Source organism: Callorhinus ursinus, unplaced genomic scaffold (genome assembly GCF_003265705.2).
Source record: "Callorhinus ursinus isolate GAN/ISIS: 27379988/994484 unplaced genomic scaffold, GSC_fseal_2.0 scaffold10, whole genome shotgun sequence".
NCBI lineage: Eukaryota > Metazoa > Chordata > Mammalia > Carnivora > Otariidae > Callorhinus > Callorhinus ursinus.
This window is the reverse complement of record NW_027397072.1, coordinates 47141705-47158954: the sequence shown is the minus strand read 5'-3', so window position 1 is coordinate 47158954 and position 17250 is coordinate 47141705. Positions and strand designations below refer to the sequence as shown.

The window sequence follows — 17250 nt, the reverse complement described above, 5'->3', positions numbered from 1 at the left end:
TCTCTATCCTATTCATTGGTCTATAATATGTCTATATTTGTACCAGTACCACACTGTTTTGATCACTGTAGCTATATAATAAGTTTGGAAATCTGGGAGTATGTCACCTCCAAATCTGTTCTTTTTCAAGATTATTTTGGCTATTCAGGGTCCCCTGAAATTCCATATGAATTTTAGGAGGGATTATCCTATTTCTGTGAAAAAAACTCATTGGGATTTCAATGGAGATTGCACTGAACCTGCAGATTGCTTTGGACAGTATTGACATCAACAATATTAAGTGACAATGAGTTTTTGGATATGACAACGGAAACACGGGCAACAAAAGCAAATACCGGTAATTTGGGCTACATAAAAATCAAATACTTGGTACATCAAAGGACAATCAGCAAAGTGAAAAGGCAGTTAATCTAGGGAGTAAGAGAACATATTTACAAATCACCTATCTGATAAGAGATTCATTTTCCGAATATAGAAAGAATTACAAGTCAAGGACAAAAAAAAAAAAATCTGATTAAAAATAGACAAAGGACTTGAATAGATATTTCTCTGAAGAAGATATACAAATGGCCAATAAGCACATGAAAAGATGCTCAGCATCCCTAATCATTAGGAAAACACAAATCAAAACCATAATGAGATACCACCTCATACCCATTAGGATGGCTACAAGCCAAATAAAAGCAAAAAGAGAAAATAGAAGTGTTGGTGAGGATATGGAGAAATTGGAACCCTTGTGCACTGCTTATGAGAATATCAAATGATGCGGCTACTGTGGAAAACAATATGGTGGTTCCTTAAAAAATTAAAAATTGAATTATCATATAATCTAACAAGACCCACTTCTGGGTATACACTCCAAATATTTGAAAGCAAGGTCTTAAAAATGTAGTTCCACACCCATGTTTATAGCAGCATTATTCACAATAACCAAAAGCTGAAAGCGATCCAAGTGCCTATCAATGGATGAAAGGATAAAAAATATGGTATATACATACATTGGAATATATTCAGCTTTTAAAAAGGAAGGAAATTCTGACACATGCTACAACTTGGATGAATCTTAAGGACGTTTTGCTAGGTGAAATAAGCCAGTCGCCGTAAGACAAACAGATTCATTTACGTGAGGTAGTTAGAAGAGTAAAATTCAAAAAATAGAAAACAGAATTGTGGTTGCCACACTACTGGGGAGGAGGGAATAGGGAATAACCCACTGTTATTCAGTGGGTATAGAGTTAGAGTTTTGTAAGATGAAAAGTGTTCTAGAAATTGGTTGTGCAACATGAATGTACTTAACCCTACTGACATAGGCTTAAAATTAGTTAAATGGTACTTTTTATGTATATTTTACTACAATTAAAATCTTATTTAAAAAAAAATACCTTTTGTTATATTGTTATATCCTTTGAAATAAAGTATTTACATCTCTTTTCAGTTTTAATTGTACTTTAATGTTATCACCAATAACAAACCCTTCTATGCTTTAAAACAAATTTGCAGGACGAAAATGGGAACAAATATATAAGGGGATAGATACCTAAAAATAGAGACTATGGCAAACAGTTTCTGAAACGACTCCAGTCATGCTCTCTATCGTGATATTCGTGCCTTATGTCCTCCCCTCTCCTTGAGTGTGGGCTGGACCCAGAGGCTCAGAGTAACAGCTTGCGGACAAAGTGATAGGATGGCATTCGTAAGATTAGGTCACAAAATTCTGTAACTCTCCTCCTATTTTCTCTTACAGACACTCTCTCACAAACTCTCTCCCTGCCTCTTCTCACTTCCTCACTCTGATGGAGCAAGTTGCAATGTTTTTTAATTGCTCTATGAAGAGGCCCACAGGCAAAGACTTGTGGGCCAGTAATGAGCAAAGAATTCAAGTTCTCAGCCTAAAGTCCACAAAGAAATAAATCCTGTCAGCATCTACATGAATACCCTTGGAGATGAATCCTTTTCTCAGGAAAGCCTTGATATGGCTCCTACCTTGACTGAGCTCTTGAGAGCTCCCAAGACCTAGAGGACCTAGCCAAGCCAATCCAGATTCCTGACCCACCTACATTGCAAAATTATAGTTCTTTAAGCCACTAAATTTGGGGATGTTTTGCTACATCAAAATAGGAAATTACTATATGGCAAATGCCATTGAGTAAGACAAAAAAAGGCAGGGGAGGGGATGCTAAGGGATTATGAGACATTTCAAAGAAAGCGACAATCTCCAAGGGTAAGGAGACAGGCAGAAATAATCCCTAAAAGGTGGAACTCAGCATGTTCCTAAAGTTAGAAATTACTGATGTTCAGAATATTTTGGGGAGGAAAACAAAAAACCAACTATATTTATTTTAAGCACATTTTTGTCATAGCTTCAAGCATCACCATGGGCCAGTCTACACTCTTTCTTCCTCAGAGCAAACTAGCTCTCAATTTAGCTGATGAGATTATTTTTAAATCTACATAAGATATGTGTATTTGGGGCTTTGAAGCTGTGGAATGAGAAGGAATGGAAAAATCAAAGCAGCTTTCTTAATCATTAGTAGAGATATCTGTTTATAGTTTCTGAATGAACGCTCGGGCTGTGAAGCAGCATTTGGACTGCATGAATACTATCCCTGGAATCTCACGAGAGAAAATCCAGTCCTTAACTAATTCCCAGAAATCTACATTGGTCAACCACAAAACACGATCGGCCAGTTCCATTAATCTTAAATGCCCCCAAATTCTCTGTAAATCTTTAGCTGAATTATTTATCTTCTTTGGGTTTTGCCAACGCCTGGTTTGACCAGCTAACTTTAGTGATGAGTAGGCAAAGCTTCCTTCAGTTTGAAATGTGTGTGATTTTAGACACAAACATTTTCAAATGACAAAATAAATTATTTCATTAGGTTCAGTGGCTGATCAACAGTTTATATTCTTCTACAACTGAATTGCTTAGCAATTAGAAGACATGTCCATCTAAATGTGCTTTCTAATCTTTGCTTCCCCATAAATTGGGAATTAGGCAAGGTGCTTCACTAGCTCCATAATATGTTCAGCATCACAGAAGGACTCAGAAGGTACAAGTCCAAATCTAGCTCCATTTCTCACATATACATACACCGCAAAGGTAAATAAGTAAAACACTTTATAAATGGACAACACTGTGAGCCTGTGTTATTCAAATTGCCACATGTGACTAATAACATTAAAACTAAAATTAAATTAGGGGCATCTGGGTGGCACGGTCAGTTGAGGCCAACTCTTGGTTTTGGCTCACGTCATGATTTTAGGGTTGTGAGAGCAAGCCCTGTGTCAGGCTCTGCACTCAGCATAGAGTCCGCTTGAGATCTCTTTCCTCTGCCCCTCCCCTGTGCTCTCTCTCTTAAATAAATAAATCTTTAAAAATTAAATTAAATATTTCACTCCTCAGTAACACTAAACGTTTTAAGTGTTCAATAGCCATATGAGTCTTGTAGCTACTGAACTGGGCTGCACAAGAGTAGACATTCCATCATAGAAAGCTGTTTGTACAAAGCTTCCTTAAACATCACCCTTTTTCGTTTTCTTGCTTCAAAAATGAAGATCAAAATCCCTGCCTGCCTTACAATATAGATAGGATGATCAAGTGTGATAATTTTTATAAAAGTTCCTTACATATATACAACATATTATTATCATTGTTTCCATTGCTTTGATTTCTTTTTTATCAGTAAAAATATGACACCTCTGGATGAACTGACAGGACTATTCTCAGAGGCAAAAATGCCAGTTTATACAGAAGTACTAGCAAAATGTGATGTTTTATACTTATATTCATAAATTACTATTTTAAAAGTGTTTTTCCCAAGTTTTCATTTAAATTCCAGTTAGTTAACACACAGTGTAATATTAGTTTCAGAAGTAGAATTTAGTAATTCATCACTTCCATACAAAAGCTAGTGTTCATCACAATGAGTGCCCTCCTTAATCCCTATTCCCTGTTTAGCCCATCCTTTCACCTACTTTCCTTCTGGTAATCATTAGTTTGTTCTCTATAGTTAAAAGTCTGTTTCTCGGTTTGCCTCTGTCTCTCTTTTTTTCACCCTTTGCTTGTTTGTTTTGTTCCTTAAATTCCACATGAGTGAAATCATATGGTATTTGTCTTTGTCTCTGACTGACTTATTTCACTTAGCATAATACTCCCTAGCTCCACCCACATCATTGCAAATGGCAAGATTTTATTCTTTTTATGGCTGAGTAATATTCCAAAAACAAATAATCCAGTTAAAAATGGGGAGAAGACATGAATAGACATTTTTCCAGAGAAGAAATACAGATGGCTAACAGACACATCACTCATCATCAGGGAAATACAAATGAAAACCACAATGAGAGATCACCTCACGCTTTTTAGAATGGCTAAAATTAACAACACAGGAAACAACAGGTGTTGGCAAGGAGGCAGAGAAAGGGGAACCCTGTTACTCAGTATGGAGGTTCCTCAAAAAGTTAAAATATCCAGCAACTGCACTACTACGTATTGACCCAAAGATACAAAAATACTCATTCAAAGGGATACATGTACCCAAATGTTTATAGCAACATTATTGACAATAGCCAAATTATGGAAAGAGCCCAAGTGTCCATCGACTGATGAATGGATAAAGAAGATGCAGTATATACACACAATGGAATATTACTCAGACATCAAAGTATTTTCAAAATTACTTTTTCACCATTTTAATCAATGCAATTTTTACTGCATTTTCTAAATAAACAACCTTCTAATAGGGTGAGATTTTTAAAAATGATACTGATTGGTGTGCACATCACATTTTGATTAGCGGAAGTGAAGTAGTGTGTCAAATATTGGTTTTTATGGTATAATAATCACTTGAAAATACATTTCAAATTAATAAATCATTTTAAATTAACGAATTATTATGGTATATGAAATTAAAACAAAATATAACTTAATGAGTGGGAAATATGCAATGTACAAAATTGAGTACCTGCAACTTTTATTCACTTGAAATTTGATGTAGGTGAGTTGAATGACCACAAAATCACACCAGTATATGACCTGTTGAAACACTTCCTCTTTTTGTTTAGAAACCAGAAAAACCTTTCTTCTGTTTTCTAGTTTCTAGCAATGGTATCTTTTAGGCAGGTATTTTAAGAATAATAGATCTACTTGTTCTTCATATATAGCGCTCAGAATAGAATTACTTTGCAGCATCCTTTACTGTTTTGATGATACTGTGCCTGATAGTTACAAACCACCTAATAAATCTAAGCAGGCTTTGAGCTTTCATAACTTAGGTGCTCACCACATCTCCCAGTGCTCTTGTTACTCTGCCAACATTTTGTGATGGTTAAGAAGTTAAAAAATTTTGAACAACACAAAAGTGTCAGAATAAGGTATTCTTCCAATAATATATGCATGGGTAATACTAAACAAAAACTATTAGGTTTACATCTGTAATTAAGAATGTTACCCACAATGCTTAGGTGGCTCAGTTGGTTAAGTGTCCAACTCCTGATTTCGGCTCAAGTCATGATCTCAGGGTCTTGAGATTGAGCCCCACATTGGGCTCTGCACTGGGAGTGGAGCCTGCTTAAGATTCTCTCCCTCCCTCTGCCTCTACCCCTCCCCTGTGCTCTCTAAAAACAAACAAAAATTGAGATTAATTTATATTTTGAAATTGTGCTTTTGGGGCACCTGGGTGGCTCAGTCAGTTAAGCATCTGCCCTCAGCTCAGGTCATGATCCCGGGTGCCTGAGATCAAGCTCTGCGTCGGGCTCCCTGCTCAGTGGGGAGCCTGCTTCTCCTTCTCCCTCTGCCTGCCGCTCTGCCTACTTGTGCTCTCTGTATCTCTATTAAATAAATAATTAAATCTTTAAAAAAAAAGAAATTGTGCTTTTACATTTAGTACTTCCTATAAAAGCAGTTGGTCATTTTAATAGGATAGTTTTTATATTAATTATAAATTAACACTTTATAATTTACATTAATCATTAATATACTTTATAATTTATATCAATTGAATGGCTACACTGATATAGGCATTTTATTAATAAAAATTAACATATCAATTAATATAAATTAATATAACACTATGATATATTAATTGTATTACTTATATCAATATGTTAAATTATGTTAACTTTGGAGATTTTTCCTTTGAAATTTGGCTATTCTAGGGCACCAAAAACAAGTATCATTAGATATTGAAATATAATTTTTGAAAATTGCTGAAACATTTTATATATACATTATGTAAATATACTATTTATATATAAATTTATACATACTTTTCTTTATATATTTATGTTTTATTTATATTTCTTAAATTATGTATATATGTTAAAAATTTTTTTATTTGAATATAGTTGACACACAAAATTACATTACTACCAGATCTACAGCATATTGATCCAACTTTGCTATACAATATGTTATGCTCACAAGTGTAGCTACCATTTGTCACCATATAATGCTATTATAATATCAGTGACTAAATTCCCTATAGTGTCCCTTTTATTCCCATGACTTATTCATTCCATAACTGTTTTTATAAATATATAAAATATACATGTATGCATTCATTTGTAAAATAAAACCATGAACACAAAAAAGAGTGTTATGTATAGATATATACTTATATACATTCATTGCAAATTAAAATATGGGCACAAAATCAGATTTTTATAGTTGTAAAGCATGGACATAAAATATTGATACCAAATAAAGATAATTATTTTAGACCCCTATCCAACTGGAATAAAAATGATTTTTACTTTCTATGTCATCAAAACCATACTTCCTAGAAAATCAATTCTAAGTACCATTTGAGCCTGAAATCCACGAAGTAAGCTCAAATGTCAAACTTTATATAACTATAATAATATAAGCACTATTAATAGAAAATCACAAGTAATAAAAAAATCATAATATGAAATTATAGACACATTTAACAGTGAATGAGTAAACCCAAAGTGAAAAGCTTGATGTACGTTTTTTAGTTTTGTATAAGTAGGTTATATACTTTGTCTATTTCCATATAGGTGGCACCCAAAGGGATATGCCCCCTTTTCAATTCTGTATTACTATAATTTTATTAATATTATCTTAATGTATATATAGTAAAAACAATTTCTCTATAATTCTGAAGAAATCATAAATTCTGTAGGATACCAGCTAGCAGAAAATGGATTTAAAAAAAACCCCCAAAACCCTGAAATCCTTTCACAAAGAAAAATGCTTAAACAAATAGCTTTCAAATTCTAGTGCTCTCCAACATTCCCACTGAAATGATCAAAGGCTTGGATCATGTGTGGCAGGATAATGTTTACATGTTGTCTGTGTATGTGCCCTTCTTCCATATCCAGAAAGTAGCTGGGCTTTGTTTTTTTTGCCACAGATTTTGGATGACCAGATAAAAGTTAAAAGTGCTTCTTCTCCTTTTGTGCAATTTTAAGCTTAGCAAAGAGGATTCCTAGGATTTTGAGGGAAATGGAGGGGAAAGGAGAATTTAGAAAGAAGCAACTAGATGGGAAGGACTGAAATTGAGAAGGGGGCTAACTAATCTATGTCCTTGGGAAACCGTAGTACCCCACGGAGAAGGCAAGACCTCAAGGGAACACAATATCAAACGCACGTCTAGAGCTTGCTGTGTGCGAGGCATTGTTTGGAGAACTTCACCTGCATTTATTCATTTAATCCTCAATAAAATATTCTGAGATCACATACAAGAATTTACATTTTACAGATAAAAAAAACTGAGGCAAAGAGAAGTTATATAATACACAATGCGGCACAACTACTAGTAGAGACAATATTTGACTTGTAACTGTTTGGTTCCACTGTGTGCATTCATCCCCTGGCCTCTTCCACTGCTAAAGGCTGTTATGGATACATGGTATCTTGTTGGCAAAACCTTCACTGTTATAGCCCTAAATAAAGTCCAGGAAGAGCTTGTCTCTCTGAAGGTGATATTAGGGTACATGGTAATTGTTAGAATATAAGAATTTCTGAGATTAAATTTTCCACCAGCCTGGAAAAATGGGGGCTTAGAGGCATAATTAAGTTAATTTAAAACAAAATTTTTAAAAATGTCAATAGTCCCACCCACTTTGTGACAGATAATAATATGCAAGAAACTTTGAGGCTTTTAGGCAAGATATACTACAGAAACAACTAGACCAGGTGATAAGCCAATGACCCACCATTCACCAATTCAAGACAACTATTGCCCTCAAGTATGTGAAGCAGATTCCAATAGATATGCACTCTTATTTTAGAATCTCTGGGATCAGGGATGAGAAGTCGCTGGAAAAGATAGGAGGTATAAATCTTGATTCAACTATGGCCTTGGGGAAGGTCACAGATGCCTGAAATGACACAGAGTAAGGACCCTGTGTTGGCAATATTCCTCCTTGCTTATACTTAGGGCAGCTGGACTTGTTCGGCAAAGAGGTTTGGGTTTTTATTTGTTTCTCTAGTAAGTGGGGTTAAATGAGCCTCTGAGAGAATAGGAGCAGTGTCCTAACCAAATTCTAATGGTACAATCAAAATGGAGACAGAACAATGCCATGCTTGCTGCTATCACTCCATGATTGTCTAGCTCCCTAAGTTAAGACTCTTCAGATTAGAGGGTCTCTGAACTGGAAAAGAAAACTACAGTGAATATAAACATTTTGTTTCCTTTTGGGTATAACTGATTAAAACCAAAACAAACCCAATCTCTGAGATGACCTTTCTGAAGTTTCAGTGAAGCACAAGTGCAGTGAGTTAGCAAGAAAAAAATTATACGTATATAGGGGCGCCTGGGTGGCTCAGTCGTTAAGCATCTGCCTTCGGCTCAGGTCATGATCCCAGGGTCCTGGGATCGAGCCCCACATCGGGCTCCCTGCTCCTCAGGAAGGCTGCTTCTCCCTCTCCCACTCCCCCTGCTTGTATTCCCTCTCTCCCTGTGTCTCTCTCTGTCAAATAAATAAGTAAAATCTTTAAAAAAAAAATACGTATATATACATATACACATACACACAATACACACACACACACACACACACACACATATTGATGGCAGAGTTTTCTTCTGCATCAGAGAGCTAAACTGTTAAAGATGTAATCCAGATGACTTAGAAATTAATCACTTAAAACTTTGGTAGCAAAATGAAAAGGAATAAGAAAAGACTTCTCTTTCCTAAAAAATGAAGAAGTAATCCTCTACTCTTTCCACTAATTACATTAAAAAAATACTGTAGAGAAGAAGGCAGACTGGCAAGGGACCTTGGCATCCAGGAAATAACAGTGCTGAGTCTGTGGGTTTTCTTTTATCTTTATATATTACAGACTTGGTGTTACAAAAGCCAGTAACTTGTAAATGTCAATGGGCACAGACAATAAAAGCCCTAACAAAAGTTTGCTCCTGTTTGGTTTTAAAAGGATCATAAAAGGGACAGTCTAGCATGACTTAAACAAAAAAACAAACAAAAACTTTTAGAAAACAGCTACTTTACTCTATCCAAAAAGCACAGAAAAAATTGTAGCCCCACCTCTACTCACACCAGCAAATGCCTAGGATGTAACCTAGACTTCCACTCTCCACCAGTTATAAAAATTTGTCCTTCCTCTCTTCAGGCATCCTCATGAAAGTGACACTGTCTTTAAACCCTGCATGGCAATCCCTGATGCACTACCATAACGCCTAGGGAAGATAGGGTGACCCAGAAGTCCAAACACTTCCTTGAGATCTTCCAACTTTATTAATTAATTTTTTTTTTTTTTGAGATTAAGAGCAGGAGTGACAGGGAGAGTGAGAGGGAGAAGCAGACTCTCCACTGAGCAGGGAGCCCGATGCCAGGCTCAATCCCAGGACCCTGAGATCATGACCTGAGCCAAAGGCAGATGCTCAACCGACTGAGCCACCAAGATGCTCCGAGATCATCCAACTTTTAGATGAATAGACAAAATGCTTTATTGTGGGAGCAGGCAACATGGATTCCAAGCAGATGCAGCAGATCCACATGTCCCTCCATGGGAAGGCTGTGGGACTGATGGGCAAGAACACCATGATACACAAGGTCATCTGAAGGCATCTGGAGAACAACCCTGCTGTGCAGAAACTATGACCTCACATTAGGGGGAATGTGGGCTTTGTGTTCACCAACGAGGACCTCACTGAGATCAGAGACATACTGCTGGCCAATAAGGTGTCAGCTGCTACCTGTACTGGTGGCATAGCCCCACGTAAAGTCTCTGTGTCAGCCCAGAACACTGGTCTGGGGCCTGAGAAGACCTTGTACTTCCAGGATTTAGGCATCACCACTAAAATCTCCAGGGACACCACTGAAATCCTGAGTGATGTGTAAATGTTTAACACTGGAGACAAAGTGGGAACCAGCGAAGCCATACTGCTAACCATGCTGAACATCTCCCCCTTCTCCTTTGGGACGACCATCCAGTAGGTGTTTGAAATGGTAGCATCTACAACCCTGAAGTGCTTGACATCACAGAGGAAACTCTGCATTCTCGCTTCATGGAAAGTGTCCCCAGTGTTGCCAGTGTATGTCTGCAGATAGGTTACCTGACCATTGCATCAGTGCCCCATTCTACCATCAAAGGATACAAGCAGGTCCTAGCTTTGTCTGTGGTGACTGACTACACCTTCCCACTTGCTGAAAAGATCAAGACCATCTTGGCTGATCCATCTGCATTTGTTGCTATTGCCCCTGTGGCCACCACCACCACTGCTGCACCTGCTGCTGCTGCAGCCCCAGCCAAGGCTGAAGCAAAGAAGAGTCACAGGAATCAGACAAGGAGAGGGGATTTGGTCTCTTGCACTAATCACCGAAAAGCAACTGATTCAGCCAACTTTATTTGTGAAACAAGGAAATAAAGGCTTACTTCTCTTAAAAAAAAAAAATTGCCTAACCCTGCTGTCGATTACGATGGATCAGATAAGTCTGAGTGGTGAGCCAGGACTTTTATCCTTGCAAGAATGAGTGGCATCTAGGCTGTTTTTATTTTTCTCCTTTGACATTGGTGGAGACCATGTGGGAATCCTGTACTTCTATATCCACCTGAAGGTAACAGGGTACCCCTCCTTATTCTTGACTGAGGTGGTGTTAGTAGATAGTCAGGACTTCATCACTACTCAGTAGCAAAAAGAAGTTACCTCCTCTACAGTCAAAGGAGGCTGAGTAGAGAATCAGGACTTTCACTGTACCTGGCAGTACTGAGCGGTACTCTCCCTTCCCCTGCCAGACTAGTGTCAAAGAAGGCTAGCCAAACCAAGACTTAAATGAGATCCAAAGTTTCATACATAGTCCCCCAAATATCTAGGACTTAATTCAAAGATCTCTTGACATGCAAAGAGCCAGGAAGATCTCAACTTAAATGAGAAAAGGTAATCAACAGATTGCCAACACTTAAGTGATTAAGTGATATAAATGTTAGAAATATCTGACAAGAATTTTAAATCATTCATCATAAAAATGCCTCTATGAGCAATTATGAACATATGTGATATATTTTTTAAAACAGAAATCCTTAGCAAAGAAATAGAAAATATAAATAAGAACCCTGGAGGGAGAACAATAGAAATTATGCAATTTGAACAGAAAGAATATAATTTGGAAAATAATGCAAAAATAGGGATTCAGGGATCTGTGGGACTATTACAAAGGATCTAACATACACGTTATCAGAGTTCTGGAGAAGGAGAAAAGGGCAGAGTTGGGAAAAGTATTCAAAGAAATAGAAGTTGAAAACTTCCCCAAATTAGACATACATTAAACTGAGAAAATCCCAAACAAGATAGACCAAAGAAATTCATGCCCAGACTTAACAGTAAACTTTTGAAAATTAAAGGAAAAGAAAAATTTTGAAAGCAAACAGAGAGAAACAACACCCTACCTATAGGGGAAAATTTTCTAATGACAGTGAATTCCTGATAAGAATTCATGGAGGCCAAAAGGAAGTAGCATTTTTTTTTTCGTCAGAGAGGAGAGAGAGAGAGAGAGAGAACAAGCAGAGAGAGCATCAGGCAGAGAGAGAAGTAGGATCCCCGCTGAGCAAGGAGCCCAATGAGCCCAAAGGGGGACTAGATCCCAGGCCCCTGGGATCGTTGTTTAACCAACTGAGCCACCCAGGCATCCCAGAAGTAGTATGTTTTAAAGTGCTGAAATAAAAGAACTTCATTCCAGAATACACACCCAAGAATAATAAACTTCAGAAATAAAGAGGAATTCAAGAGTGTCTCAGATGATGGAAAATAAAATAAAATAAACAAAACAGAAACAAAAATTGAAGGAGAATTGTTGCCAGAAGATTTACCCTAAAATAATGGCTTAAGGAAGTTATCTAAACAGAAAAGAAATGATAAAGGAACAAATTTTGAAACATCAAAAAAGAAGAAAAAAACAACAGAAAGCAAAATTATGGGCAAATACAATAGACTTCCCTTCTCCTATTAAGTTTTCTAAATTATACCTGATGTTTGAAGCAAAAATTATAAAACTGTCTACTTTAGCGCTCAGTGAATTTTTGAAGCAAAAATTATAAAACTACTTTAGCTCTCAGGAAATATTTAAGATAATTATAATTGAGGTAAGGTAGAATAATGTAAGGGTAGAAAAATTTTGCATACTTTACTCCAACTAATCATATGTTGACACCAGTAGACTGTTATAAGTTATGTGGATACAATATAAATCCTAAAGCAAATAATTAAAAATTCTGAACAAAGAGATACACTTACAGACATCACAGATAAATTAAAATGGAATTCTAAACAATGTTCAAGTAACCTATAGGAAGAGAAGAAAAAGAAAACACAGAACTGAAAAACAAATAGAACAATCAGAAAACAAAAAATAAAATGATAGTCATAAGCTCTTGACATATCAGTAATTGCATTATATGTAAATAATCTAATTACAGCAATTAAAAAATAAAGATCGCAAGAGTATATTTAAAATTATGATGCAACTGTATGCTATACAAGAACCTCACTTAAAATACAGATTTCCCTCACTATCTATAAGTAGAGTGCTCTTATGTAACCTTCCATAAGCCACAACATGGCATAAAGTGAAGAAGCAATTATCATTAATTTATATGGAAAATTTTTTCTAGCATTCCCAGATCCCAAAAATAACCTCTCTTAGGCTTTTCTGATTCCTGAGGACACATCTTGCTAATGGATGCACAAAATAAATCAAGATAAAAAACAGATGCTCATAGACATATTTCAAAGCTAGGGAGGCTTAATGCTGAGATGCTGAGCATCCTTCCTGGGGAAGGAGCTTGGTGGAGCACCTCTTGCTGCTACTGGTTGGCGCTACCTCTATAACGGCTCATTGCAAAAGAAACACTGAACGCTCTTTTTGCCTTTGTTCATTAAAGTGAAAATCCTCTTAGGATTTCTTTAGGTTAATGGAAACAGGTACTAATGTAGATCTTTCATAAAAGTGAAGTGGCATAACGCAAACTTTCAAAAAGTGGGGAATACCTGTATAATGACATATGGAGGTTGAAAGTCTAAGTATTTATAAAGAATATGCAAATAACCAAAGGAAAACAGGAGTGGCTGTATTAATATATCAGACAAGGATGACTTCCCAGCAAAGAAAATTATCAGGAACAGAGTGGGGCATTACATAGTAAGAAGGGCCAATCCACCAATAAGACAACAATAGTAAATGCATATAAACCAAACAGCAAAGCTGCAAAATATGTGAAATTAAACTGGTAGAGTGAAAGAATAGGCCAATCCACAATTATAGTTAACCTTCCCACACCCATCTCTAAGCAGTGATAGACAACTAGACATAAGTCAGCAAAAATATAAAAGAAGTCAACATTGTTATTAACCAACAGGATCTAATACACATTTATAGGCTGTAACACCTAATAACCATAGATTACACATTTTGTCCACAGAACATTTACCAAAAGAGACCATATCTTAACCATAAAACAAACTCAAAATTTTAAAAAGAATTTAATTCATATGTAGTGTGTTCTCCGACCACAGTAGCATCAGAGTAGAAAATCAATATTAGAGCAATAACAGGGCAACCTCCAAATGCTTGGAAATTAAACACTCTATTTCTTTTTTTTAAAGATTTTGTTTACTTATTTGACAGAAATACAAAGCAAGAGAGAAAACACAAGCAGGGGGGAGTGGAAAAGGGAGAAGCAGGCTTCCCGCAGAGCGGGGAGCCCGATGTGGGGCTCGATCCCAGGATCCTGGGATCATGACCTGAGCTGAAGGCAGAGGCTTAATGACTGAGCCACCCAGGTGCCACTAAACACTCAATTTCTAAGTGATCCAGAAATCAAAGAGGAAATATTAAAGGAAGTAGAAAAAGAATAAATTTAACAGAATGAAATTAACACATCAGTATAAGTGGGATGCAGCTAAACTAGTAATAAAGGGAAATGCATATCACTAGATGCCTGTTAGCAAAAGAGAAAAACCTCAAATCAATAATCTAAGATTTCACATCAAGAAACTAGACAAAGAAGAACAAAAATAAACCCAAAGCATGCAGAAGGAAGGAAATAATAACCAAAGAAACAAAACTAGCAGAAATTAATGAAGTGAGGAAACAGAAATAATGAAGAAAACTATATAAAAATATCGGGTTTTTGGAAAAGATCAGTAAAACTGACAAATCTCTGGTGTAACAGATTAGAAAAAAAGAGAGAAGACATCAATGTCATGAATGAAATAGGAGATATCTCTATAGCCTCTACTGGTATCAAAGGGATAATAACGGAACAATACAAATAACTCTACACAAATTAATTTGACAACACAGATGAAATGGACCAATTCTTGAAAGCACAAATTAGCACTACTCAGCCAACACGAAATAGATAATGTAAACAGCTCCATAACTCTTAAGAAATTAAATTGTTTATTCAACGAAATTCTGAAAAAGAAATCTCCAGGCTCAAATAGTTTCATTAGAAAAGTATACTAAACATTTTTAAAAGAACTAACAAAAAAATCAAGAACTAATTTTAAGCAAGCTCATATAAAAAAAATAGAAGAGTAAAGAATTTCCAACTCATTTGATACAACTAATAATTACCCTAATACAAATCCAGATGACAAAAATGGTAGAAAGAGAGAAAGAGAGAGAGAAGGAAGGAAGAAGGAAGGGAGGAAAGAAGGAAGGAAGAAGTAAAGGAGTGAGAGAGGGAAGAAACAACAGATCAATATTCCTCATATATATAGATAAAAAAATTCTGAACAAAACATTAGCAAATAGAATTCAGAAAAACATAAGAAACTAGTACATCATAACTAAATGAGTTTATTCTAGGGATACAAGACTAAATCAATATTCCAAATCCAAGAAATATAACCTTCTATATTAAGAGAGTAAGAAAGAAAAATTACATGAAAAATTGCATGATCCTACCAATTGATGCAGAAAAAGCATTTGGCAAATTTCAACACCCACTCATGGTAATAATTCTTAGAAAACTAGGAATAGACTTGCTATTAGACTCTCTAACTTGCTTTAAAAAAAAAGAAAACTACAAATAATCTACAGCTAGTGGTAAAAGACTGAACGCTTTTTCTCTAAGTTTAGGAATAAGACAAGTTTATCCAGTCTCACCACTACTATTGGAAATTGTAGCCAAAAGGATACAGTTAAGTAAAGGAAATAAAGGCACTCAGATTGGAAAATAAATAATTTCTATTTGCAGATGACCTGATTGTTTATGTAGAAAATTCCAAAAATCTACAAAACAATTCTATAATTTATATTTGAGTTCAGAAATGTCATATAGTACAACATAAACACTAAAAAAAAGTCAATTGCATTTTTATATACTAGCAATGAACACATCAAGATCAAAATTAAAAATACAATACCAGTTCCAAACCCTCAAAAAAGAGTAATACCTACATATACATCTAATAAAATATGTACAACACTGATATGTTGTAAATTATAAAATGCTGATGAAATCAAAGAAGATATAAATACATGGAAACATATAACATGGTCATGAATTAGAAGACTCAACATAGGAAAGACATCAATTTTCTGTAAACTGTCATACATATACAACACAATTCCTATCAAATCTTAGCAAGACATTTTGTAGGTATATAGAAGATTATTCTAAAGCTTACACGGAAAGGCTAAAGAAGTAAAATATCTGTAACATTTCTGAAAAATATAATAAAGTGGTAGGAATTACCAGTCCATGTGATTTGAAGACTTACTATAAGCTACAATATCAGAACTATGGTATCGGCAAAGGTCAAAAGAATAGGAGAATACAGAAACACACAAAAGTACAGCCAACTGATTTTTCGACAAAGGTAAAAAGCAATTCAATGGAGGAAGAATAACCTTTTCAACAAATTGTGCTGAAACAATATGATACCCATAGGCAGAAAAATGAATTTCGACCTAAACCTCACAAATTACACAAAACTTAATTCAAAATAGATGATAGATTTAAATAAAAATGTAAAACTATAACACTTCTTGAAAACATAGGAGAAAATCTTTTGGACTTCAGACTTGGTGAAGAGTTTTTAAACATGACACCAAAAAAAGTCCATAAAAGAAAGAAAGAAAAAAAAGATGAACTTTCCCTGAAGAAGATACCTGAATATCAGATACCCTAAAGAAGGGTGGCATATAAGCATGTAAGATGTTTCACATCAACAGCCATTAGGGAAATGCTAATTACAACCACAATGAGACATCACTACACACCTACTGGAAGAACTAAAATTAAAAATAGTGACAACACCAAATGCTGGTGAAACTATAAAGAAATTCAATCCCAGGTTCCTGGGTGGCTCAGTCAGTTAAGAGCCCAACTCTTGATTTCTGCTTAGGTTGTGATCTCAGGGTCTTGAGATTGATCCTCCTTGCCTTTTGGGAGGCGGGGTGGGGGCAGTCCGTACTCAGCAGGGAGTCTGTTTGGGATTCTCTCTTTCCCTCTCCCTATGCCCCTCCCCTGATCCTGCTCTAATATAAATAAATAAATAAAAACTCTTTTTTAACCTATGATTTTTTTTATTATGTTATGTTAATCACCACACATTACATCATTAGTTTTTGATGTAGTGTTCCATGATTCATTGTTTGCATATAACACCCAGTGCTCCATGCAGTACGTGTCCTCTTTAATACCCATCACCAGGCTAACCCATCCCCCCACGCCACTCCCCTCTAGAACCCTCAGTTTGTTTTTCAGAGTCCATAGTCTCTCATGGTTCGTCTCCCCCTCCGGTTCCCCCCCCC

General features: G+C 35.8%; 1 protein-coding gene and 1 pseudogene across 2 annotated transcripts in view; one reads left to right on the top strand and one right to left on the bottom strand.

Moving 5' to 3' along the window:
- The window catches only part of LOC112821308 (large ribosomal subunit protein uL10 pseudogene), a 35234-nt pseudogene extending 24430 nt beyond the window's left edge, over window positions 1-10804 (top strand).
- The window catches only part of LRRTM4 (leucine rich repeat transmembrane neuronal 4), a 729583-nt gene that overhangs the window by 440636 nt on the left and 271697 nt on the right, over window positions 1-17250 (bottom strand). The gene's annotated exons all lie outside the window — the stretch shown is intronic.